The 25245-nt window shown below is 49.9% G+C and overlaps 1 protein-coding gene across 4 annotated transcripts in view; it reads right to left on the bottom strand.

The window, feature by feature from the left end:
- The window catches only part of LOC123834117 (rho guanine nucleotide exchange factor 18-like), a 53126-nt gene extending 33319 nt beyond the window's left edge, over positions 1-19807 (bottom strand). For 2 of the 4 annotated variants that reach the window (XM_064571759.1, XM_064571762.1), the window contains exon 1: positions 19667-19807. The gene's annotated coding sequence lies outside the window, so the exon portion shown is untranslated. The remainder of the gene's footprint in view (positions 1-19666) is intronic. The other 2 variants (XM_045863078.3, XM_064571757.1) reach the window with 1 other exon arrangement.
- Between the last annotated feature and the right edge of the window lie 5438 nt (positions 19808-25245).

Genomic DNA, 25245 nt, shown 5'->3' with positions numbered 1-25245 from the left:
AGATTTTTTAATTTATTTTTTGAGACTCGTGGTTGAGAAACCACGAGTCTCCACGAAAACCATTTGGAGCTGCTTCTCCTTCTGGAATGTCTAAGACTCAGGGACGCTTTGTGGTACAACACATGCGTGTTGCTTCCCGGAAATACTGATGTAAGACCTTAATCCTGGCAGAAGTGGTCCATGTTGCTCTAGCGCTCCCTCAAGCAGCCTAGCATCACTTCCTTTTTTTTTTTTTTTAAGATTTTATTTATTTATTTGACAGAGACACAGCGAGAGGGAACACAAGCAGGGGGAGTGGGAGAGGGAGAAGCAGGCTCCCCGCGGAGCAGGGAGCCTGATGCGGGGCTCGATCCCAGGACCCGGGATCACGACCTGAGCTGAAGGCAGTTGCTTAACCGACTGAGCCACCCAGGCACCCCTAGCATCACTTCTGAGACAGGTGTAGAGAAACATCACTCTGATTTTGCACAAGAGGGAAAACGAGGCTGAGATGGGACAGGCAGGCTAGGTCTTAGTACCCAGACAACCAGATGTCCAGTAAGAACCTGTTATATTGCCTGGGGGTAAATCATTCTTAGTAAACCTGAACTTCAAAGGGCTTTTTTTCTGGGGGCAGGGGGTGTGCCAGCTTGTTTATTGATAAATAAGACATTTCTCCAAAGTCATGTCTAATACCAAGATGGCATTTCTCTATGTTGTTCTGGTTAATAAAGATAAGAGCTAATGAAGGCAAATGGCTACAGTGAGTCATCTTAGGGGAAGAAAAGAAAGGGAACAAAGGAGAACATTCTTGGGTGCAAACCCAGCCAGCTGCACGTTATAGTCCGTAAGTACAGAATGTGGCACCAATCTTCACCTGCAGAGATTCGTCCTGGCTGATGAGAAGCAGTCCTCATCAAACACTGACAAGGACACGTGAGAAAATGTCGCCTACATCAGTGCCACCTGGACGTGATCCCTCTTAATGAACAGAACAAGAGTGAACTTCAATGTAAAAAAAAAAAAAAAGGAAAAATTAAAACTGAAACTAATCCATATTCTCTGTCATTCACAGGGGTCTCTCTCTGTTCCCCGATCTGTATCTGCATGGGTTCATTTTTTTGTTTAAAGGTTTTATTTATTTGAGAGAGAGTGCGCGATTGCGTGCACGCGAGCATGAGTGGGGGGCGGCGCAGAGGGAGAGGGAGAAGCAGACTCCCCGCTGAGCAGGGAGCCTGACCTGGGGCATGACCCTAGGACCCATGACTTGAAGGCAGACGCTTAAGCCACTGAGTCACCTGGGCGCCCCAGGTGTTCACGTTCATTAACTACGGCGGACATATACATGTTTCCCGTTCTTGCATTGCTCTGTTTTTCCAAGTTCCACTTTAATTACTTCTCTGAATTACTTCTCTGTTGTTAGACATTCGACTCATTCCAATTTCAGACCCGAGTCTCAAAGAGACAGCGTTCCAGAGGCAAAGGTTAGATATGTTTTATGATGTTAGACTGGTCATCACCAAACTGCTTTTCCAAAGGACTGCACCACCCAGGACACCCGTGCAGGACAATATGGATAGACAGAAAATCCTGGAAGGTGACACGACAGAAGGAAGACTCACTGTAGCTGGGTGGGATCATGGTGTTTCCCCTCATTTCTCGAGTTTCCAAATTTTCTGCGATGCTGGTATGACTTTGATAATTAAACACTAAAAGGTTAGCATGAGGAGGAAGCTGGGTGCAGGGCCTATTTGTAGGAACTCTCTGCATAATCTCTTTAGAACTCTTCCATAAATCTAAAATTTTTTCAAAATACAAGTTTGAGAAAAAGCTCAAAGGAGATGGTGGCCATTTCTGATGCCACCCCAAATCAGCACTGCGCTGGGTTTTGCAGAACCCAACGTTTCTGGTAGGTTATAGAAGCTCCACGACTTCAGTCTCTTCCCCCAAGTGTGGGGGTGCAGAATTAGGGACATTCTGGTACATGACTGTTCTCTTCTGATACGTAGGTTCTGGGGTCAGGAAGAGTGGGGGTCTGAATCTTGACTGTCACCTGCTGGTGCTATCGCTGTGTTCTTGGCTAGTTACTTAGTCACCCAAGACTGTTTGGTCATCTATGCAGAACAGTACATGGTGCCTACCTCACAGGGCTCTGGGGAAGATTCGGGGAGGAAATAAATCTACACCCAGGTGTAGGAATAGGGCAAGGGGCCAACTGGTGCCTTCCTCATGCCTGCCCCTGATATCCAAGGACCTCACTAAAAAAAGACTGGCAACTTTTTCCTGAACATAGACTAGACTGTGGGACGGGGCTCAATACCAGAATACACGAGACCTTAGAACACTGGGAAGTGGGGAAACTGGGGCTTAGCTCCTCTCATGGAGCCCTGCACTGTCTAGGCAGTCACAGCTTCTAAAAGAGTTAGGTTTCCCCCAAAATAATACTGATAAAAAGTTTGTGGATTAGTTTAGAAAACATAAAATACCTCTTTCTGTGGGAATAATGGTGTCTGAGTAAGGCAGATCCCCAGGCCTGAGGAATCCAGATGATCAAGAAGGTGACACATTAGCAAATAATTATGGGATTTCTATTTTTTTTTTTAAGATTTTATTTATTTATTTGACAGAGAGAGACACAGCGAGAGAGGGAACACAAGCAGGGGGAGTGGGAGAGGGAGAAGCAGGCTTCCCGCGGAGCAGGGAGCCCGATGCGGGGCTCGATCCCAGGACCCCAGGATCATGACCTGAGCCGAAGGCAGACGCCTAACGACTGAGCCACCCAGGCGCCCCTAATTATGGGATTTCTAGTATTGGGAGCTGGGAGTGTCCCAGGGAGGAAGATGAGTCATTCTTCCTGGTGGAGGGGAGGAGGAAGGTTATGGGGTCACCTGCACTGGGTCTTGAAGGATGAGCAGGAGGTGGTTAGGAGAAAAGGAGGAAGGGGAAAGGCTATTCCAGGGGAGGGTGGTGGGGGTCCATGCGCGGTGGGCAGGCAGGGGGCATGGGAGTCGGGGTGGGGGGGGAGAGTGTGGCCAGAGATGAGGATCAAAAGGCAGACTGGGCTGGGAATGTGTGGTGTTTCATGTGCCATTCTTGGGCACTTTGACTTCCTGATGGGGAATCACGGGGATTTCAAGTGAAGGACACACAGGATGAGACCCACGTTCCTAGAGGGAATGGTGATGGCAGGGGTGAGAAGTAAAGAAGGCAGAGGAATGATGGAGGGAACCAGTTCAGTGGTCTGCACGCCAGTGACGATGTCCTTAATGCAGGCAGGGAGGGTAGGGTGGCTGCAGGAAAGTGGGAAGACTGAGACATCTGGTTTGGGCCACTGGGTGGTACCCTCAGGGGGTGGGACTGGAAGAAGCGAGAGAGAGGGAGCAGGGGCAAGAGGAACATGGGAGCTCTCGCTGTGGACACCGTCAGGCCAAAATACCCCCAGGATGCTAGTACAGCTGAAAATACAGGATAACAGTGGAACCTGGGAATATCTACGTGGAGCCAATCCATGTGTAGAAATAGCCGGAACATTCAAGGGAAATAAGATGAGAGTAGTTTAAGACAGTGATTCTGAAGAATGATATTTAGTAAAAACAGGGTTTTGCTATGAGCTGTCTGCTCTTCATCCTGGGTTAACAGATACAATCCTTTTTTAAAAGATTTTATTTATTTATTTTAGAGATGGGGGAGGGGCAGACAGAGAGGGAGAGAATCTTAAGCAGACTCCCCGCTGAGCACGGAGCCAGATGTGGGGCTTGTCCCATGACCCTGAGATCATGGCCTGAGCTGAAATCGAGAGTCAGACGCTTGGGGCGCCTGGGTGGCTCAGTCTGTTAAGCGCCTGCCTTTGGCTCAGGTCATGATCCTAGTGTCCTGGGATCGAGCCCTGAGTCAGGCTCCCTGTTCAACAGAGGAGTCTGCTTCTCCCCGCCCCCTGACTCGTGCTCTTTCTTTCTCAAATAAATAAAATCTTAAAAAAAAAAAAGAAAAAAAGAATCAGACGCTTAACTAACTGAGCCACGCAGGTGCCCTGAACGGGTACATTCTTAGGCAACTTGCATTTAACAGGTCCACGCCGGTAACTGAACCCTCTTCTCTATCAAGGTGCACAACTCAGGATGAGGCAAACGAGGCCGACAAGATGCTCTGAGGCCGTCTGCCTGCAAACATTTGCTGAACTACAGCCACTTCTGGTCAATTCCAGAGCAGCAATACTCGGTGTTACAGACACATTCCTTAATAACGAAATGCTACTTAAACTCTTGAACCACTACTGCAAAAGAGTTAGTGTTTCTAATACTTACAAGCAAGTCACTTAAAAACAAGCAGACCAAAATACCATCTGATTAGAAGAAGGTGATCTAACAAATTAGGGGAAACCCATCACATAAATCTAGAAGTGTTCAGCATTCAGAAGGCTTCCGGTTTTCTTGAAATTTTCGTTAAATGGAAATTAGAGTGCAGAGTATACCACAGATCTGGCTTGTTTATTTTAAAAGGACTTTATTTTCAAGCAATCTCTACACCCAACATGAGGCCTGAACCTAGGAGTCGCGTGCTCTATCAACTGAGCCAGCCAGGCGCCCCTCTTATAGGTCTGGTCTAAAGCAAGAAAGATGACAGGGATTTCCAATTTCAAAGGAAAAGCCATTGGATACCAAAAGATTGACAAATACAAGTACACTTATCTACTTTAAGTTAAACGAAGTAGTTAAGGCTTATAACTTTAAAAAATAATTGCTGCTAGGGCGCCTGGGTGGCTCAGATGGTTAAACATCTGCCTTCGGCTCAGGTCATGATCCCAGGGTCCTGGGATCGAGCCCCGCATCGGGCTCCTTGCTCAGCGGGAAGCCTGCTTCTCCCTCTCTTTCTACTTCTCCCCCTGCTTGTGCTCTCCCGCTCTCTCTGTCAAATAAATAAAATCTTTAAAAAAAAAATAAAAATAGGGGCGCCTGGGTGGCTCAGATGGTTAAGCGTCTGCCTTCGGCTCAGGTCATGATCTCAGGGTCCTGGGATCGAGTTCCGCATCGGGCTCCCTGCTCCTTGGGAGCCTGCTTCTCCCTCTGCCTTTCTCTCTCGCTCTGTCTCTCATGAATAAAAATAAATAAATAATTGCTGGCCTTTTTCAGTCCGTTGATCACCTCTAAGCGCACACAGGCTGCAGCTGGGGCCCGGGGCTGGGCTCAGTCTTTCTGCAGACTACCACCTGGGCAGGCTGGAGGCTGAAAAGCCTGTACCCAGATGAAAGGGCCCTGTTCAGACTTCCCATGTGACTCGTTCACACCCTACTCGAACCTATCCTCCACCTGACTGGTCCAGAGCCTACGGACGAGCGCTCCATGGAATGATGAGTCTAATGAAAAGAGCTTTGGAATAGGGTGGATCGGAGAAGCCTGGGGGATGGCAGTCCGAGGCCAAAGGCACGCTCTGGTTAAGGGCAAGGGTATGCTCCCAAGACAGGCTGGTGACGGTTCGTTTCCTTTACTGGGGCTGGGGCTCCATGGGCTGCAGTGAAGTTGCACTGAGGGGGGGATGACAGACAGGGACAAACGTGGGTTGGAGAGAAGACACACCCTTAGCGCAGAAGTGAAGGGAAAGGTGCGCCAGGAAGCTCAGTCTGGGAGGTCTCTCAATCACTAGAGCTGGGAAAGACCCCTACAACAAGTTTTAGGGAAACGCAAAAGAACTATGAACCCACACCCCACGGTCTCCACTTCCTCTCCATGTCTCTGGCCATCTCTCCCGCTACAGATAGTGGGCGCTCAGGATTTGGGACAGTTAGGTCTAGAAAGGCTCTGTCAACACTGAATTAGTAAACGCTGAGCCCCTGCTTCTAGAGGATTCAGGTTCCACGAGACTCTGGTCTTATTTTCGTCAGCCCATCAATACCTGACCTTGTGTTCCCTGTGTTGGTTGGAAGAGACCTTATTTAATCTACATTGTTGCATCATAAACGCGGAACACAGCCAACAGCTCTCTAACTCCCAACAGCTCTCTAACCCCCGTCTGAAAGAAGTTTGTCTCATACATGTATTTTCTCCGCAAGGCTCATCACAGCCTTCTTGGGCCGAGGGACACTAGACAGCACTTTGGCCCAGTGCTTGGGGGCCATTTTCAACAGCAAAATCGCCAACAAAAAGCACAACAATGCACAAAACGTGGCACTAAATACACCGTAAAAGGACACTTGTTTACCGAACGAGCTCAAACAAAGGCAAACAAAGGTGAGGATAGGTGCTTAGGGCAACTCCAATGTTTTGCCACTCTGCGTGTTGTCAAATGACCAAGAAAGCACAGGAAGTATTGATTTGGGGGTAACAGATAAATTGTCGCCAGTGGGTGAATTCGTAAATACGGAATCCACAAATAAAGAGTAAACTCTATTTGTGTCCTTAGAGAGGACACTCCACACACGTGGGGATCTCTGTTTGTCATTCATTGTTGGCACAAGGCCTGGGGCGGAGTGGATGCTCCATAAATATTTGCTGAAGGAAGGGGCAGAGGGAGACCGGGTCTGGGGTAGGTGACGGGAGAAATGAGGAGAAATGAAGGTGGCAGAAGGACAGCATGGAGGGAACACCTTGTGTGTGAAGGTTCTGTTGCGGGTCTTTGGGATCCTTGGAGTTTCTACTTTATCCTTGAAACTGAAGCCATCGAGAAAGTTTATGCACGGGCTCTTTGATCACATTTGCCTCTGGAAGCAGAGGCTGTGGCGGGGTAGAACCTGCAAGGGGATGCAGGTGGACGGGCAAGGAGGGTGTCGGGAACCGGACACAGGAGACCTGGGAAAGGCAGAGCCAGGAGCTGGGTGCGGGGAGAGGTGGTGAGTTTGACTTCCGCGTGGAGTCACCCAAGCTGCCCCTGAGGACGCCAGGTGATGGTAGGTGGCAGCTGACGCTGGAATATGGCGCTCAGGAGAGAGGTGTGAACAAGAGAGGGGAACCTGCATAAGACCAGAAGGCCAGGAGTGGGCGAGATTCCAGGGCTAGAGCTCCTGGGATTGAACCGGATGAGACATGGAATTAACTATCCTTAGGGTCCTGGCTTTGTTGCAAGTTTTCTTGGTACCAGAACAACCTCATTTAGTTATAGCAGTTTCTCTGGGGGTGGGTGTGGGGAGAAGAGGTAGGACGGCTGTATCACAAACATTGGCTCAAACTAGTATTTTTCTGAACTGGAATCTCTGAGCTGCTCCTCTAGTCATTCAGTCCTAATTCCCCATCCTGTGTTTCCAGTTGCTTATTTAGATCGGCGGTTCCCAACTGGGGGGGAGGGGGGGTTCTGTGTCCCGGGGAATATTTGGCATTGTCTGGAAATATTTTGGACTGTAACGATGGCGGGGGTACTCCTGGCATTGAGTGGGGTCACCCCCAGGGAGGCTGCTCAACGTCCCACGAGCACAGGAGGGCCCCACCACAGAGAACTCCCTGGCCCCCAAGGTCCACAGCACCGAGGCTGGGAAGTGATGACTTAGAGGCAGGCACAGAGACTGAAATACTCTTCACACTCATGGTATCTCGCTGGCTTCAGCCGGTTGTTTCAGTCGCTGAGATTTCTGGGCCCTGACTCCAGGGCACTGGGATGAAGGCTGCCCCTCCAGCTGTGATCCCCAGCTTTGATAATTAAACTTTCCACATCTTTTATCTTTCTAGATTACAGAGCAAACAGCCAGTCAGGACAGAGCAGAGGACGGAACCCAAGGGCGGTCTCCCCCTCAGGTGACCCTGGGACCCTAATTAACACCCTTCAGAAACTTCCAGCCAACTAGTTATGAGCCTGGCTAAAGGATGATTAGCTCAGAATTATCATAACACCTCTGTGCACTTCTCATCCTGCCCCAAGAATGTCGTGGGGGACTCGATTAGATGCCTCCCACTTCCACACGTTCCACCTCATTTCCCTGGTCTACTGGGCTGGATCATTGCCACTAGAAGAGGAAACGAGGTCGATGGGTCATGATTTCTTCCTAATGATTCACACTGCTCTTGGGCTCATGACTGTGGCCTCTTTAAACACTCACTCTTCAGTGGCAGGAGTCGGCTGGTCTGTGGTTGGGAGGCCACACCACGCCAATTCTGCTTCCTGCCCAGGCCTGGGACCACCACCACCACCTCTGTCAAAGGCTGTAGGTTTGCGATACTTGCTTTTCAGTTCTTGCGATACCCTATGGTGTCAGATGCAACCAGTATAGAGAACCCTTAAAGAAAACAAACAACCCAGTGCAAAGGACTTGAATAGACCTCGCTCCAAAGAAGATACAGAGGCGGTCAACGGTCACAGGAGAAGATGCTCAGCAGCACTCATCATCAGGGAAATGCAACTTGGAACCACAATGAGAAGCCACTTCACACCCACTGGGATGGTATCATTTTTAAAAATGGGAAATAACCAGTGTTGATGAGGATGTAGAGAAACTGGGACCCTTATGTATTGCTGGCAGGAAGGTAAAATGGTGTGGCTGCTGTGGACAGGTTTGGCAGTTCCTCAAAAAGTTGGACAGAATTATAAGCGTCAGCAACCCCACTTCTGGGTGTAGACTCGAAAAGAATTAAAAGCAGAGACTCAGGGGCGCCTGGGTGGCTCAGTCGTTAAGCGTCTGCCTTCGGCTCAGGTCATGATCCCAGGGTCCTGGGATTGAGCCCCACTTCGGGCTCCCTGCTCGGCGGTGAGCCTGCTTCTCCCTCTCCCACTCCCCCTGCTTGTGTTCCCTCTCTGGCTGTGTCTCCCTGTCAAATAAATGAATAAAATCTTAAAATAAATAAATAAAAAATAAAAGCAGAGACTCAGATCCTTGTACACCCATGTTCACAGCATTATTATTCACGATGGCCACAGGGTGCAAACAACCCAAGTGTCTATCAACAGAGAAATGGATAAACACAATGTGGTCCATCCACACAATGGACTATTATTCAGCCTTAAAAAGGAAGGCCATTCTGAAACCCGCTCCAACACGGATGAACCTTGAGGACACTGTGCTCAGTGAAAGAAGCCAGACGCAAAAGGACAAATACTGTCTGATTCTACTTCGGTGAGGTCCCTAGAGGAGCCCCATCCAGAGAGACAGGAAGTAGATGGCAGGTGCCAGGGGCTGGAGGAGGGGGAGGGGAGTCAGTGTTTCATGGGGACAGGGTCTCTGTTTGGGGAAGATGAACCCATTCTGGAGACGGACGGTGGGGATGGTAACCACAACAATGTGAGTATATTTACGCTGCTGAACTAGACACTGAAAAAATGGTTAACGTGTTTTCAGTTTGTTTTTTGAAAGGTACAACTAGTGCTACCGGGGACCTGAATGTCAGAGGGGCTGCCACTCAACCCTCGTGGATTTAGATTTTCTCCTGGGAACCTGGCATTCCCCAAGACAAAAGATAAACACAAAGCACCACTTCAAAGACCTTCTGTCTGCGTTCACTCCCGGTTCACTCCCGGCCCCTCTCGGCTTGACAGGATCTACTAGCCTCATCAAGAGACTGGCTCCAGGACCCCGGGGAACTCTGCAGGGCTCCCCAAATGGTCTGGAAGGGCCCTGCTGCTGCCTTTTAGTGCCCTCTCCTCAAAGCGCCCTTAGCAATTCGTGAGGATGGTTAATGAAAATACGGGAACAAAAACCCACTCTAGTGGGTGTGTTTCCACTCATTCTGATGAACAAGTTTAACCAGTTCACAGGGGCCAGCCAAGTGCAGGTGGCTCAGGAACATTTTACCCAGACAGGACTAGTAACTATCACTCCTAAAGGATGACATTGACACCAGTGGAAATGACCTTTCAACTTGGGGTCGATGAGGGGCGAACCTGGTCAGAGGGACAGAGTTGTGACCTCAGGGCTGGAAGGGGACTGCTAAAAAAGGGACACTTGGGGTTCCACTTCATTATTTACAGATCTGAGAGAGCACGTGCGGAGCTAAGGATGGGGTCGGGTGCCCTGCACTGCCCAGGCCTGTCCTGGCGATCACCTGCTCCTCTTTGCTCAAGTTCATGTTATTTCTGTGTCAGGAGGGAAGCAGCTTCAGCATCATGCATGCGCAGCTCAGACCTGAAAAGCACATGCCATGTGAGTAAGTATTTCTTGTGACCTGGGTACAAGGCCAGATGCTGAACTGTAGGGGCCCCAGCAAAACAATGCCACCCACTCTCCGGGGCCTCACCAGGAAGGGTAGCCCTGCTTTCCTTGTTGGTGTTTTAAACAATTACAATAATTCAACAGACTGTACAGAAATCAAAATGACGCAGCTGAAAAACATTTTAAGGAAAACAAATGAATTTGAAAAGACTAATTCAGGTGTTGCTACTACACATCTGAAATCTTCCAGAAAACCCCAAATGGCTTTATTATTATTATTATATATCTTTAAACTTTATTTATTTATTCCAGAGAGAGACACAGGGAGAACACGTGAGCTGAGGGAAGGGGCAAAAGGAGAGGGAGAAGCAGACTTGCTGCTGAGCTGGGAGCCCCACTCCGGGCTCCATGACCTGAGCTGAAACCAAAAGTTGGATGCTTAACCGACTGAGCCACCTAGGCGCCCCTTTATATATATTTAAAGATTTATTTATTTATTTGACAGAGAGAGAGAGAGAGCACAAGTAGGCAGAGCAGTAGACAGAGGGAGAGGGAGAATCAGACTCCCTGCGGAGCAGACAGCCTGATGCGGGACTGGATCCAGGACCCCGAGATCATGACCTGAGCCGAAGGCAGAGGCTTAACCAACTGAGCCACCCAGGTGGCCCTATTTTTAAGATTTTATTTATTCATTTGAGACAGAGAAAGAGAGAGCACGTGCGCGCGAGCATGGGGGGGAGGGGCAGAGGGAGAGGGAGATGCAGACTCTCTACTGAGCAAGGAGTCTGACACAGGGAGCTCGATCTCAGGACCCAAAAATCATGACCTGAGGCAAAGGGCAAATGTTAGCAGAGGTGGCTATAAGAAGGGCAGAGGAAATCGAACACTTGACGGCGTCCAGTGGGTTTCTCTTTCACCAGATAAAAAGCATTCTGTTAAAGGTGCAAGGCAAGGAAGAAAAACATGCACATATAACGCCAGAAAAAACCTGTTTGCTTTCAGTGGCCCGGGGAATTACGCAAGGACACTGAATTTCTGTAAAAAAGACAACTGAGATGGTGTCAGGGGTGCTGAGGCTCAGAAAGACCCTCCATAAGGAGTTCCCAGTGCAAACGTACATCCGAGAGGATCCCCTGTCCCCTTCACCTGTGTCCCTCACCAAATTTACAAAATCGGAGTCACAGCCCTAGACGCAGAATGGTAAAAATCACGAGTCTTCTGCAGCAGTGGGTAAGCTCCAGCCTGAGGGCCAGCCACCTGTTTTTGTAAATAAAGTTTATTTTTTGTAAATAAACATAGCCATGCCCACTTGTTTCCCTGTTGTCTGGGGCTGCTTTGGGGAGTCGCTGCAGCAGAGGCTGTGTGGTCTGCGAAGTCTAAAATATTTACTATGGGGCTCTTTACAGAAAAAGTCTGCTGATTCCTGGTCTACCTTATCTACTCGGTTCGTTCTGGAAGGGAGGGCCTGTTTCCAACAACCAAAATGCACCTAGGAGGGCTCATGTTGCATGAGAAGCTCCCGTTTTTAATCCCTGACACATGGAAGGGAAAGGAATAAAGGAAGCAGTGAAGTGGATTAACTGTGTGAAGTCATTACTGAATTCCAGAGCCGTGAAATAGTCTATGCTGGTAGCAAACAGGAACCAGGTTGCTTTCCGAGCATCTCAAGATCCCCACACTACTGAGAACGCCAGCTCTAACTATTAGTGTAAGTCGGCAACCAGCTCCTCTATTAGGAAAATTCCAAAACCTTGCAAAGACCTTCATTAGTATTCCTTTTAGTACTGCAAAGGTGTGAGCTTGAATATATTTTAATATATTTCACATCTCAAGGTCAGGAAGAAAGCAATTTCGCGTACTTATGTAAGCTAGGTGCAGGGCCAAGCAGATGGAACTATTTTTCCCTCTCTAAATTGATAAGACTTTTATATTTGATGAAGGTGGTCTTGAATGCATGGGGGGAAAGAATAGATTATATAAGGACAGGCAAACAAGCAAACACTCAACATATTGTAGCATCAGGCACTTCTTTATACTGTATGGCAAATGATACTCACAGAGGAATCCGATTTAGAAGGTTTTCAAGCAAGAAACTACTTCTTAAGATTTCCTCCGCTTTCCTCTCTTCACTTCCTGAGTTCCCAAGAGTGAGCTGAAGTCCAATGCTTAATTTCAATTTAGGATATTGTGAAAATTACTATGTGTTGTAAGGAATCTAAGAAGTGAGTACTAATAGCTTGTCAACTTGTTCTCATTTATGAGTCATTAGAAAATAGAAGGCTCCTATGGTTGGGTGAATACGGTCCCCTCAAAATCCATGTCCACAGAACATGGGCTCATTAGGAAAGAGGGTCTTTGCAGATATAATTAACTTAAGGATCTCAAGATGACATCATCCTGGATTAAGGGTGATCCAATGACTGGCATCTTTACAAGGCCAAGAGGGAGATTTGGGCACAGAGAGATACACAGACACAGAGACAAACACTGAGAGGCGAAGGTCAAGTGAATACAGAGGCAGAGACTGAAGTAATGCAGCCACAAGCCAAGGACCCACGGCCTAGGCCTAGGGCAGCCTTCCAGGATCCTTCCCTAGAGCCTTCGGAGGGAGTGCAGCCTTCCAGACACCTCGATTTCGGACTTTTAGCCTCCAGAATGGTGAGAGAATAAATTTCTGTTATTTTAAGCTACTCGGGTGGTAGCGATTTGTTACAGCAGGCCTAAGAAACTAGTACAGTTATCAAAAGTCAAAGCTATTAATTGTACTGCCAAATGCTCCCTCCTTTGCTAAACTTTTTTCTTAAGGCATGGTGCACTGGGATCCCAAGGCAGTGTTCTGACATTGAGCACCACGACCCCTTCGTGAGTTGGGGAAAACAGCTTTCCACAAAGTAAAATAGAACAGAAAATGCCAGAGTCTATCATGAATAATAAAGATGAGTATTCTTATTCTTTGCTATAACTTTGGATTCCATCGTGTATGTGTGTATGTGCTTACAAGATCACGTTGTAAAATGTTGGTTTTCTTCGTGGTCATGGTCAAAACCAAACACACTGCAGAGTCCCAGAAACCCCTATCTTTGGGCCCATCTACAAGGTGAACCTTCTAGACCAATGGAAAGCTACCCCAGTTTGGAACACCTTTAGGGGTAAGCAGAATTGTGGTTGCCAGAGGCTTGGGAATGGGAAATGGGGAGTGGCTGCTCATGGCTACTTGGTTTCCTTCTGGGATGATGAGAATGTTTGGGGTGAGGAATACATATAAATATATTAAAAACCACTGAATTGTACACTTTAAATGGGTGAATTTTACGGCATGTGAATTATCCCCATTTTATTTTATTTTATTTTTTTAAAGATTTTATTTATTTGACACAGAGAGATATAGCAAGAGAGGGAACACAAGCAGGGGGAGTGGGAGAGGGAGAAGCAGGCTTCCCGCGGAGCAGGGAGCCCGATGCGGGGCTCGATCCCAGGACCCTGGGATCATGACCTGAGCCGAAGGCAGACGCTTAACGACTGAGCCACCCAGGCGCCCCAAATTATCCCCATTTTAAAAAGCAGCAGCAGGATGGCCGACTCTGTGGACAGCAGGGAAACTGGAGGGCCTTCCCCTTTGAGCGGGGCTTTTGGAACATTCTAGAAGAGTGAGAAACACCAAAAGGAAGGTTTTAGCTTCCTGCTAATAAGCCGGGTGGAGCTAATGACAAACTTAGAAGCACTAATTTACAAGATGTGACTTATAATTAATCCCCAGACTTCTGGAGCAACCCACAGCGGTGACACTTCATTTTTAAACAATTTATTTTTATTGATTTGTATGTATATTCTCCACTTTGTTAATGAAATTATATTTTTCAGATTTAAAAAAAAAAAAAAAGAGCTAAGTTGTGTTCACTGTGGCAACCCTGGTCTCTGGTCCCCGGCAGGAGCCTGGTGTTGAAGGAACGGACGGACACACAGACACACCCAGACACTGCCGAGGCCTTTACAAGCAATCACAACCCTATGAAATGAGGAATGCTTTAGACTTCTAATTTTAGAGCCAGGAAACGGAGGATCAGAGTCTTGAAGTAGCATGTCTAATACCACAGAAGCAGGCCTGAGCTCCCTGCTACCATCTTTCTGCTCACGGTGCTCACGTGTGTACGTGTGTCTAGAGAAGGGGCAACAGGAGTGGCCTGCCTGGAGGCACACAGAGTCCTGAGTGAGGCCAGCCGGGAGTGCTAGAAACTTCCACAGGAGAAGGAAGTGCTGGAGATGGTGGGGGGCGGGGTGGGTCCCAAGTCAAATGAGCATGTGAGCTTTCAAGCACTGGAGATGGCAAGTGGGTGTGGGCATTCCCAAGTTCCCCACCGCTGCTGTCACAAATTACCACAAACAGTGGCTGACAACAACACCGCAGTCCCTCTCAGCTGGCGCTGGAGGGCAGAAGGCTGAGCAGGGTCGGGAGGGCTGCCACCTCCAGGAGGCTCTAGGGGAGAATATGTTTCCCCTCCATTTCCAGCTTCCCGCCCCTCCCTCCATCTTCTAAGCCAGCAGCTGAGCACCTTCTAACCTCTGACCTCTGCTTCCACCATCACACCTCCTCCTCGGACCCGGACCCTCCCGCCTCCCTCTCATGAGGACCCTTTGGATGACACTGGGCTCACCTGGATAATCCAGGCTCACCTGCCATCTCCGGATCCTGAATCACACCTGCCAAGTTCCTTTTGCCATAGAAGGTCATATGTTTGCAATTCTTGGGGGTTAGGATGCGAGCATCTCTGGGGGCTGTTGTCCTGCCCACCACACCGGTTATAGTATTTTCACATCAGTGTGGTGGGAGAGGTGGTGGGCTATAAATCCCATCACAGAGGAGAGACCAGATGTCCCTCCAGGCTCCCAGGCCACGACTCTCCATGCATCTCGTGCTGTGGGGAGGACAAGGGTGGCTGATTCCTGCTGCGAATGGACAGAAAAGCGCCAGAACTGCAAGGGCTTACAGGAGTCAGACTCCCAAGGCTGCCGCCTCTGGTTACATAAGCACATTAACCAGATCAGGGCTCTACTGTCAGATTCACTTCATTTTCACTTCTGACGGGTTCCGCATCACTTCAGCTGCCTGGTTCTCTCCTCTCTCCCTCCTACCTTCAGCTGCTAGCAGGCAGTGACTGCTTTCCTGCCCCGCCACACTCCATCCCAGAGCGCTCCAACCTCAGCGTCCCCCACCCATGCTCAATGAAGGGCTACTTTTACTGCTTTTAGACCCTGGAAGCCTTGGGATGGGGTGAATGTGCTTGGCGGGGAGGGGAAGAGACCCTGATTCGAGGGCAGGGAACACAGCCTCCCCCTCTCCAGTGCAAGATAAACTGGAGAGAGGTCCAAACCGGTCATAATGACAGCACCTAAACAGCTCAGGGTGCCCCTGCTGCGTAAGGGAGAGTCCTACTAGCCGATGACCTCGAGGCCTGTCGCCTACCGGGTCACTGACAGCCCACTCTCTCCCACACTGCCATCGAAGCCCCGACACACCTCCCTCTACACAGATGCAAGTCTGACCTCTTCCCACACTGTCCCTGTTTAGGCCCAGCTCATTTCTCAAAGAACTTCCCTGTCTCCAACCTCTGCCTTTTCCAAGCTAGCCTCCGCCCACTAACGGCTAGGGCCATAAAGTCCTCGGCAGTAACATGCCAGCCTATAAGCTGCCCAGCCCAGGGCTCCCTGGCTACCTGCTCAGCAACACGCGTTTCTTGCCTCTGACTTTCACACCCCTGTCAACAGCTGAGTCTCACCCCTCAGGAGAAAGAGAGCTTTCCTGCCTGGGCCCGGGCTATGCCCACAGGGAGATTCTGACCCCACATCTCTGCCTTGACCCTTGTCACAACGGAGAGCACACAGGACTTGGTGTCCGTCTCCTACATGGCAGGAACCTGTCTACAATCAGCTTTAGGAAAATAAGAATCTCTTAGTGCCCGTAATCTGACCCATTTATGCTGGAGAGGGGCTCCCTGTTTCTGCAGGGTTTTCTTATCGTTCCCCCTTGGATTTCTAGCTTCCTAGTTCCAAACCACTTCTTGCAATTCTGTCCCATGCCCATAACCATTTCCACTGCGCTTCTAGTTCTCATCCTGTGTCTCTGTCGGCCTCTCTCTCTTACTCAACAGCTTTATGGAGATGGAATTCACACACTATACAACTGACCCTTTTATGGCATACGATTCGATGGCTTTTAGTGTGTTCAGGGTTGTGCACATACCACCACAGTTTTAGAACATTTTCATCACCCCTGAAAGCAACCTTGCACCCCTTGGCTGTCGCTCCCCGTTCCTCTCTTTCCAGCCCCAGGCAACCACTTATTTTTTGTCTCTATGGACTTGCCTGTTCTGGATATTTCACATAAATGAAATCAGAAGATACAAAGCCTTTTGGGACTGGCTTCTTTCACTCAGCACGACGTTTTCAAGGCTCATCTATGTTGTAACATCTATCAGAATGCCATGCCTTTTCATTGTTAAATGCTATTGTATGGATGGATCACATTTTATTTTTCCATTCATCTGAATGGGACATTTGGGTTGTTTTCACTTTTTGGCTACTGTGAACAACACTCCTGTGAACATTTGTGTACCAGTTTCTGCGCAGACCTATATTCATCCCTCTCGGGCATATACCCAGGGGTGGGACTGCTAGATCATATGGTAACTCTGTGTTTAACTTCTCGAGGAACTGCCAGACTGTTTTTCCAGTTTTTTCCAGTGGCTGCCCCGTCCTACAGCCCCACCAGCAGTATATAGGAGGGTCTCAGTTTTTCCATCTTCCCATCTCTCTTTAAATTCTTTAATTAGGAGCCTCTAAGCGGACACTGCAAAAGATCACAAGGGCCATTGATCACCATATCCTGGTATTATGAGCACCACAAAGCTGCCTCCCTTCCTGCTTCCTATGCTCACAGATGCTGGTTTCTACTCTACATTAGGTCTGGTCAGTCACTATCCACTTCAGTCTTGTGAGGGGACTGGTGAGCACATTCACCGTACTGTGATGGCTTCCTGACTTATTATTCTTTCTCAAGTCAATTTCGCTCTGCAAAGTAATCTCAGCAAATCAGAGGGATCCATAAGCAGTACATAAATGTCCTTGTGCACAGAAACACGATGGATTCCAACCAAGTACTTATTGTGGTCCTTTCCTCCCTCTGTCCCATGCTGCAATGGAGCCACGGGGCACCTGCTTAGACCACCTCTTTCTTTTGCTTTTCTCACCTCCTGAAACTCACCCACAACAATAACCAGATGATAAAATGTTCTGAATTAGATAGTGTGACAGTTGCATAACTCTGTGAAAAATCCCCTGAATGGCATGCTTTAAACGGGTGAATTTTATGATACCTGAATTATAGCTCAATAAAGATGCTATATTAAGGGAAAAAGAGGAGTGACCTGAGTTTAAAATGTAACCACCCACGATGTGTTAAATGTATACTTAGTTAAATCTTTACAACATTTTTTTCAAGATAGGATGTAAATCAGCTTGTGTATTTGCTACTTTGAACACAACCAGATGCAACTTTATACTCAGTTGAAAACTATTTCAGAACAAAAGGGGAGAAGGAAGCAAACTGAATTTTACACTCAAGCGCAATTTTAACAACAAAAATTAAGCACCGCAGCAGGGGCCCTTTCACCGAGGACATTGTTTTCATCAGTTCGCCCCCTCCCCCATCTGTCACATTCCTCCTCCAGAAAATTCCTACACGCAGCTCCGGAGCTGCACCTGGAGAAAGGGTTTTCAAAACACAGCAGCTCTCCACCACTTTGGGGGGGGGGGGAGTAGAACTCAACTAATAAATAACAAAGAAACAAATTGTTTGGACTCCGGTAAAGTTTTAAATTACTTAAGAGGGCCGAGATGAAAAGGTTCCGGAGGTCTTAGAGGGAATTTGAAGAAATGGAAACAGGACATAGGGTGAATGAGGAAGAACCAGGGAGACCCTGACACAAGGATCAGAAATATGCTAAACATGTGGTAGGTAAACACCCAGGGAGGCACAGCTGGTGACCACAGCCCTAGTCCCAGGGGCTGGTAACAAGGGTAATGGCCCTGCAGCCGGTGGTAATTGCTACTGTGTGACAAGAATGAAAATTACAGCACAGCTTATGCCAGAAACAATGTACGTGTCACTTCAGCTTTCAAAGCGGGGGCATTCTCAAGTCAATTTAGGAAAAAAAGAGAGAGAAAGAAAAGAATCAAAGAACCGCTTTTTCCATTTCTCTATGCATGCCATTTAAAAATAAAATAAGCTGTATAAACCCAAAACAAATTATGTTTACAAGAACGGAATTTATGATGCCTTCTGGCATTACGCTCTTACTCGCTGTAGAACAACCTTTTTCTCAAAAGGGCTTGACCCAGAGGATAGCAAACTACTGATAAAGTGCACACTCTGACCCAGTCCAAACAACAACCGAGATGCTCAAGTTTTCCAGACTCTTTATTATTTGCAATGTCGGCCTAAAAATACAGGTCTGGGGGCATGCACATACACAGAGAACAAATAGCATTTATTGAGCATTCACTATATGCCGGGCACTCTGCTATGCACTTCAGACATATTACCTCATGGAATCTCTAATCAATCCTTATTCCCATTTGAAAGATGGGGGACTGAGGCTTAGCAAGGTTACATGGCTAATATGTGGTGGAATGGGGACCAGAACCCAGATCTGATTTGACACTGAAGCCTGCGCTCCTGACACTTCTTCACACAGCTTTAGGATTAATCATTCACCCAGACACCTGCAAAATCATCCCCAAATCGCCCTTGGCCATGGGGGCTGTTCATGCTGTCCTGAACTCTCTCTACCCAACAAGAAGAAAAAAGGCCCTTTAAGGCTTTTGGCTGGAGTTCCATTCTCCCCAAATGAGGCGAAGGGGGAGGAGTTGTGTTCTTCACTTCCACCGTAAAACTTAAAAGAAAACTTTACACTCCGCGCCAGCCATCTCTTCTAAGGCTTCCATCTCAACACAGCAACAGGTAAAAAAGACAGGGGGAAGTAAACGACCACAAACCATGCAAGGACCAAGGGCCTCTGATTTCTCCCTGTAGCGAAAGCTGCCCCGCACCATCTAAATTCTTCCACAAGGAACTGGAGTAAAAAAGCTCCAAAGCACACACACTTCGTATAGTTTTGTTACCCAAAAGCTCCCTAGCACGGACGGCGTCCGCTCCGGGGAGTGAGTTCTCCCCTCTGGTGCCCGAAGCACCACGGCGCTGGTTACTGTTTACCGTTATCACTACATCCCCGGTCCTGCCCCGGGCGCTCCTGAACCTCGAGCCCGGTGACCTCCCTCTCCGGAGCGGGGGGAGGCTGCACCGCGCAAGGGCTGGAGCTCGGACGGGGCCGGCGGGCATCGCCTGCACCCCTGCAGTCACCAGTCAGAGCCCGAACGCACTGAAGGGGCTGCCCGAACTGCAGGACCCGCCCGCCGGCTCCGAGGGGTCCACGGGGGCCCGGCCCGAGGCTGAGGCAGCCCCGGGGGTCCCGCGCCAGAGGCCGCCCCCGGGCCCCGACGGCGCCTTCCCGGGGCCCGAGGCCTCCCTCCCGAGCTCCGCTCTCCTCGGGCCCGCCCCGCTGCCCTCACCTCGGCCCGGTCCCCCGCAGGCCGCTCGCCGCCGCCGCCGCTGCCGCCCGGCCGCCCCGGATCCACAGCGACCCGCAGCCCCGGGCCGGAAGCGGGAAGCCGTGCGGGCGAACTGCGCACGCGTGTCCCCGCCCCTAGGGCGGGTCAGAGGGCGTGGGCCCGGAAGGGGGCGGGGCTCGCCAGTCCGCAGGTCCCCGGAGCTGCAGACCTTGTCTGTGGCCGAACCTGGAGCGGGGCGGGAGGGACCTTCGCCCGGCCTTGTGGGGGACCCCAGGACCGAACCGGGAGGGTCTCTGCGAAAGGGGTGAGGATGATCCCCGGGGGCGGGTCAGCGGCGGTGGGGGGCGTCTTGAGGGAATCGGGGGGGCCTGGAGCGGGGGATGAGCGGGCGCCTGGGCATGGCTAAGGGGATCGAGCCTGGGGCGAAGAGTCTGAGGGCAGGGTGCAAGCAATGGAGGAAACAGGTCCGTCACCTGAGAAGAAGGGGCAGCGTAGATTACAGGAAGCTTGACAAATCTGGGGAAAATGAGCCATATGCCTCTCAGGTGGCCCCAGACACCCCAGCATGGGTACGACCGGATACCCCTAACGCATACTAGACACCCATGCGGGTGCCATCAGATGCTCAAAGCATGCTCTCGGGTACCCCCGAATAGGTCAGACACCCCACCTCGATCTGTCAGGTACCCCAGAGTATTCAGAATCTGAAAAACATGCCAAAATACCCAAAAGTACCAGGTGCCTTCATCCAGGAGCCATCAGATACCCTCAAATAGAAACATCTGAGACCCTACTCAGAAACCTTTAGATACGCCCCCGAAACACATACTAGATACCCCCAAACAGGTATTCAGAGTCTAAAATACATGCCAGACCACCCCCCACACAGGTGTTCTCAGACCCTGGAAGACATGCCAGGTGCCTCCCCCAGCACAGCCACCCCCTCAGGTGCCATCAGACTTCCCAGCTCTGAGGCTGCTTGTTCCAATCCAGGTGAGACAGTTGGGCAGTACCCAGGAGAGGAGCCAAGCACCTCTTTCACCAGTTCAAGCTGGCCAGCCAGGCCGAGATCTTTCCAAGCCAGACTCACTTCAAAACACCCACACTCTGTGGCCGAGAGCCCTCAGTTCAGAAACGGGGTGGCAGTCCCCAAGTGACCTGCCTTCAGTTTAAGTCCATTTCGTCATGGTCAAGAGAGGGATCACATCCAGGAAATCGGAGGTTCCAGAAGTGCAAGGACATGCTTCTGAGCTCAGAAACCGGACACAGATACTTTTGAGGTCTCAATGGGTGTGTAAATGTTCACTCTCTGAGTCCCTCTGACTTTTGGACTTTATTCCAAAGGCAGTGGGGAACCACTGAAGATTTTAAGCAGGAAAAGCGGCATGATCCTTATTGTTACAGCTACCTTGGTTATAGAAACCTTCAGGTTGGCACAGTTCTCCCCTAAATGTAAAAACCACCTTTCTCAAGGAGCCTGGCAACAAGGAGAGGTATCTCTCGTCTTTCTTTTATCTTTCCATTGTGCATTTATTATGTCCTTCTCATGGGCCAGGGACTCTGCTAAGAGCTAAGGAGACACAGGGAATGTAAGTCTATGGCAGTGTTTCTCAGTCTTGGCCCTATTGACAATTGGGGCTGGATAGTTGCCTGTTGTTGGGGGCTGTTCTGTGTATTGGAGGCTGTTGAACAGCACCCCTGGCCTCTATCCACTTAGGTGCAAGCAGCACCCCAGTCCTGACAACAAAAAATGCAAGATATTGCCAACGTCCTCTGGCTGAGAGCAACTGGCCTCAGAGACACTCAGACGCTGATACAGTCGCCCAATCCACAATCCAGGCTTCCTGGGGGAGGTGGCCCTGGCTTTGTTCTAAAGGGTGAGTAAGAGTTAGGTGGCCGCAGGAGTTCCAGGAACAGCACTGAATGAGCAAGGCACAGGTGTGTGTGGGCAGCCACGAGACTTCACGGTGGCTGAGCAGTGGAAGGCAAAAGGGAACAGGTAGGCGGGGTCAGACCATGAAGAACCTCAGAGGTCAAGGCCAGTAATAGGACTGTCTGGAGGGGTGCATGGGTGGCTCAGTCGGTCAAACGTCCGCCTTTGGCTCAGGTCGTGATCCCATCGTCCTGGCTCATCGTCTACTTCTCCCTCTCCCTCTGCAGCTCCCCCTGCTTGAGTGCTCTATCACTCAAATAAAATCTTAAAAAAAAACCCAAAACTATCTGGAATGGTGTTCTGTCAGTGGACCTGGTCTCTGGGAAAGCATCTCAGCTTTACCCTGGCGACCCACCTTCCATAATTACCTGGAGTGTGACTCATTCCCTGTTCTGTTTAACTTACTACGGGGCTGTTTCCTCTAAGGGACAGATTGTGACATCCGGCTTTGAATACCTCCAGTGATGATAGGCTTGTGGCTACTGATACATGGGAGGTGCCTGCTCTCAGCCTGTTTGGAGTGAGCCACAGCTGAGCTGGCCCCACGGGCCTCCTACACAATTGTGGGAGCTGTGGTCAAAGCCCACGGTTGTGGGTCTGTGATTTAGCTGCTAGCTTTAACTCAACAACACATGGGGATGATGATGATGATGGATGCTAACATTGCCCATATGTGCCAGGCACCATGCTAAGGGCAATCCACATATTTTCTTTTACAGCAGCTCAAATCTGTGATCTCAAATGGCTGTCCTGAAAATCGAATGTTGTCTTCAGGAGGTGGAGCTTGATTCCCACCATCCTGAGAGGAGGCTGGATTGAGTTACTTGCTTCCAAAGACTAGAGTAGGGAGAGGAGAAGGATAGTAACCTGGCAGATGTTGCCTTAACCAGGGGATGAAGGTTAACATCCTCAGGGATCTGAGATTGACAGCACTTACCCCCTGATCTGATGAGGCAAGAAGGTTCCCAAACCCATAACCCTGTCTAATTATGAGAAAACATCAGGCAAACCCCGATGGGGGTTGTCCTAGACACCTGGCTGATACCTCTCAAGACTGTCAAGGTCACGAACAATAAGGAAAGACTGAGAAGACTTCACAGACCAGGGAGACGAGGGAGACAGGATGATGAAAGAGAACACGGTATTCTGAATCGCGTCTGGAAACAGAACCCGAACGGAAGAAGAAACCTTGGCGACATCTGAGGAAAATCTGCAGTTTGATTAATAATACGGCACCAGTGTGGATTCCTGAGTTGTGACCAATGTACGGTGGTCACAGAAGATGCTACCGTATGGGAACCCGGGTGAAGTTAGAAGGGGACCCTTTCTGCTCTCTCCACTTTTCTGTGATTCTTAAATTAAAAGCTGAGGGGAGAAAAGGGGCTACCTACCCCCTCTGGGGGTGGGTGGGAGGAGTTAGTCTGTTGTGCCAAGTTAGTGCTAAGCATTATATGTGGATTGTCGACTGTGTGTGTATGGGGGGCAGGGCATCAGCGTCCCTAACCTCCTGCATTGTTCAAGGGTGAACTGTACAATTCTGTTGTTTGAACCACCCAGACTGTGGTATTTTGTGAGGCAGCTCGAGCTGAGGGTTTTTGCAGTGACAAAAGCTGAGACAGGTGTTTTGTGGGCCCTGAGGTATCCACATGGGTTCTGCCCTTAAGGGACCTGGTGAAGTCAGCATCCACTTGGCAAGGGTGAATGGGATGAGGACGCAAAAGGCAAAGGAGGCCACGAGAGAGAATGAGAGGCGATAAAGGAGAGAAAGTGGCTGCCATCCAGAGGGCTGGGCTGGGCCACGGGACTTACCAGAGCTTAGAAAGGGTTTGCCACACAGGGGGCAGCTGGAGTGGCAAAGGAAGGTTCCTTGCGCCAGCTGGTGCCCGTTGATACATTCTTTTCTCTCTCTAGCATCCTGACCCTTGTCCTTTAGAAGCACTGGGCTCTTCCCCTGTGGGGGATAGAAGTGAACCTTAGAATGCCTTGTGCATTCAGACCTACCTCGAATCATGGGGCTCCAGGGCTGGGGGCATACTGAAGAACTAGAGAAGGTAGAGGGAGGTCCCCCCTGGCCCGGCCCCCTGACCTTCTCCTTCTGCCTGGTGACCCGACAACGTAGGGAGCTCAGTCTGCGCTTCACCCTGGTGCTCCTGTTACTCCGCTCAATCTTGCTGGTGCCATCCTCGCTCCTAAGGGATGGAAAGATGAACGAGGTGGGGCAGCAGGGCCAGAGGGCCATTTTCAGCCTGTCCTGCAAGTTGCTCCTGGACCCTACCTGGAATTTGTCTCTTCCTCATGGCCCCCTAGTCCTGTTTCACTTCTTCTGTGGTCCCTGAACTCTCTCCTTTTGCCTCTCACTTATTCACTCAACAAACATTTACAGATGTTTGCAAAGTTCCAGGAACTGTGGGGCTGGGTTTACTGAGGGGACTGTGACATGGTCTCAAGCTTGGGGTCCCTCAGTGGGCAAGGCTGGAAATTCTGGCTCTGTCCATTTCTGTCTCCTCCCTCTGATTCACCCCTGACCCCAGTATCTAATCAGCTTACAAATCCTGCCCATTCTTCCTTTGGGATATCTCTCAAATCCCACTCTCCTCTTCCGTCTAACACTCCAGCCCCAGATTACTGGATTACTGGTACCCCCTCATTTAATAAATACAGTTGACCCTTGAGTAACTTAGGGATTAGGGTCACCAACCCCCTGCACAGTCAAAAATCCATGTATAACTTCCGACTAATAGCCTACTTTTGATCAGAAGCCTTACTGATAAAGTCAACAGTCAATGAACACATATTCTATGTGTTATAGGTATTAGGTGCTGGGTTCTAACCCAGCTGTAAACATGTCACCACGAGAGCCCACTCCAACCCCCAGGCCACACGGTCGGTGGTGGTGAAATGACTGGGTACACGGGGAGGGTCCGGGGGGTAGGAGCCAAGCAGGGCGGCGGGCAGGCAAACGCAGCAGGCTCCGTGTTTCCGGGAGGAAGCCCCGGGGAGGGTGGGGTCGGGGCAGGAGAGAGGGCCCAAGCTGCCCGCAGGCTCAGAGTTGGGGCCCTTGCAGCCCAGGCGGCTTAGGAAGCCTCTTCCCGAAGGCTCCCTGATAAGGGCCCCAAGCCCCGCTGCCCTCCCCCGCTACCTCTAACTCCTAGGGAGGGCACCCGCCGCAGGGACGGTGACGGTGGCCCTGAGGTGGTCCCGCCCCAGTCCCCCAAAGGCCAGAGAAGTAAGCCAGAGAAAAGGAAATGTCATTAAGAAAATCGTAAAGGAGAGAAAATACATTTACAGTCGTATACTCTATTTATTGAAGAAAAATCCATGTATCAGCAGACACATGTAGTTCAAACCCGCGTTGTTCCAGCATCAGCTGTATTTATTAAGTCAGCGGCAAACAAACCCAGCCCCTGTAGAATCGATTCACTGGAGGGAGATCCCACAACTCCAGGCTGCAGCCCCTGCCCGCCCCCCAGCCCTGTCTGTGCTCACCATTATCAGTCACCAAAGAGCTGAGCTCCTTAGTGTCACTGAGGTGATCTGCTGACTTCCCTCCCCTTCCCTCTTCCCAGCCCCACCTGACACCATTCCTCAGGCCTTGCCCTTTCTTCAGGAAGGTGCCTCTTTATTTCCCCAATCCTCCTCTCCGTGT

Source organism: Mirounga angustirostris, unplaced genomic scaffold (assembly GCF_029215605.1).
Source record: "Mirounga angustirostris isolate CCGP_5_RB_7025 unplaced genomic scaffold, mMirAng1.0.hap1 SCAF_1, whole genome shotgun sequence".
Lineage (NCBI taxonomy): Eukaryota > Metazoa > Chordata > Mammalia > Carnivora > Phocidae > Mirounga > Mirounga angustirostris.
The sequence above is the reverse complement of the archived record's forward strand: the minus strand, read 5'-3'. Positions and strand labels throughout refer to the sequence as shown.